Raw genomic sequence first — 1453 nt, 5'->3', positions numbered from 1 at the left:
CTGATTGGCTGCAGCGACGGATCTGTCTCTCCCCACCTCCGCTCCCCAAGCTCTCCCAGGGTCGCTACCAGGCGAGGCGGAAACCGCCATTTCAGGGAGAGCAACCCCCCCCCCCTCCCGACAGCAGGGGCCAGCGCCGCCCAGTCCCTGCGGTTCCAACGGGGAAGCCCTCATGCCGCTCCCTAGTTTACCCTATCTTTGTCTAGATAACCTACACTTGCCCCTCCCTGCTTGGACCCTAAGCCTAGTTCAATCACCTCTACACAGGGGGGTCCCTGCTCCCCTCCCCGTACATATTGTCCAGCTGGCAGGTGGGGGAATTAACCCCAGGGGCCAAGAGGAGGCAGTAGCGGCAGCACCGACGGTGGCGGCTTTTTACCCCGAAACACGGTGGCAGCGTTGATGGTGGCCGTACTATTCTTGCAGAGTCTCTCTCCCCCCTGGTCTCTTCCGTTTCTTTCTCCTCCATCGAGACAGCTCGGGACCCGGCCAGCTCTGCTTTTATCCGGTGTCCGGAGCTTGCGCACTGAAGCCTCCTAAGCCCCATCAGCCCCTAGTGGGCGTCGAGTGAAACCCCAGCCGGGTTCGCCCTTTGCCTGAGGCCAGAAGGGGGCGGAGGGGGAAGGGAAAGAGAGAGAACCCGAGCTGCCACCAAAAAGGGTGGGGGATTGGTACACAGTTAAAGGACAGTGAGGCGGTGACTGTCGCTCTCGGAGGCTACTCAGACTTTCCTTCCACCCTGGGATGGTAGTATCCTCATTCCCCTCTCCAAGAGTGACGGAAACTTCCCTGTCTTCGGGTCTCTTCCGGGGAAGACGCCTTTTCACCACCCTAATCCTCTCTCACCCCACACCAGCCTCTAAACAACAACAAAAAAAGGTCTCCCAAATACCACGATCGATTTCGAGTAGTCAACGACTGCACCTGCTGCAGAAAAAGCCTTTCTTGCTTCTTCCCCAACCCCTCGGCCCTACCTCGGAACCTCAGTGCAGCGCCCAGGGCTGACAGCCGCCCACAAGCAAGATGGCGGCCGCCGGCTTCGTCCCCTCCCCCCGCTGCCCCTGCGGAGCGGGGCGGGCGGGCCCCGTGCAGCTGCCGCCGCCGCCGCTGCCGCCGCCGCCGCCGCCGCCGCGGCTGCGGCCGCCATTTTCCCAGAGCGAGAAGCAGTGACACTGAGCGGGCGCAGGGGGCTGAGCCGGAGACACCGCCGGAGCCCGGGCAGCGGCAGTAGAGGGGGTGGCAGAGATACTGAGAACAGCCGGGCCGCCGCCGCTCCTTTCCTGCTGACTGCTTGACTACCCCCACTCCTCCCCTCCTCCTCCTCCTCCTCCTCCTTTTTCTCCTCCTCCTCTTGCTTCTCTTCATCCACCTCCTCCTCCAGTCACTCGTGAAGAAGAGCCTGCGCTGTCGCTCGGGGAGGGGGTGTGTGGAGCCCGGTGCCGACTACCCCGCG

The sequence above is a fragment of the Gracilinanus agilis genome, chromosome 5, assembly GCF_016433145.1.
Source record: "Gracilinanus agilis isolate LMUSP501 chromosome 5, AgileGrace, whole genome shotgun sequence".
NCBI classification, from domain to species: Eukaryota; Metazoa; Chordata; class Mammalia; order Didelphimorphia; family Didelphidae; genus Gracilinanus; species Gracilinanus agilis.
The sequence above is the reverse complement of the archived record's forward strand: the minus strand, read 5'-3'. Positions refer to the sequence as shown.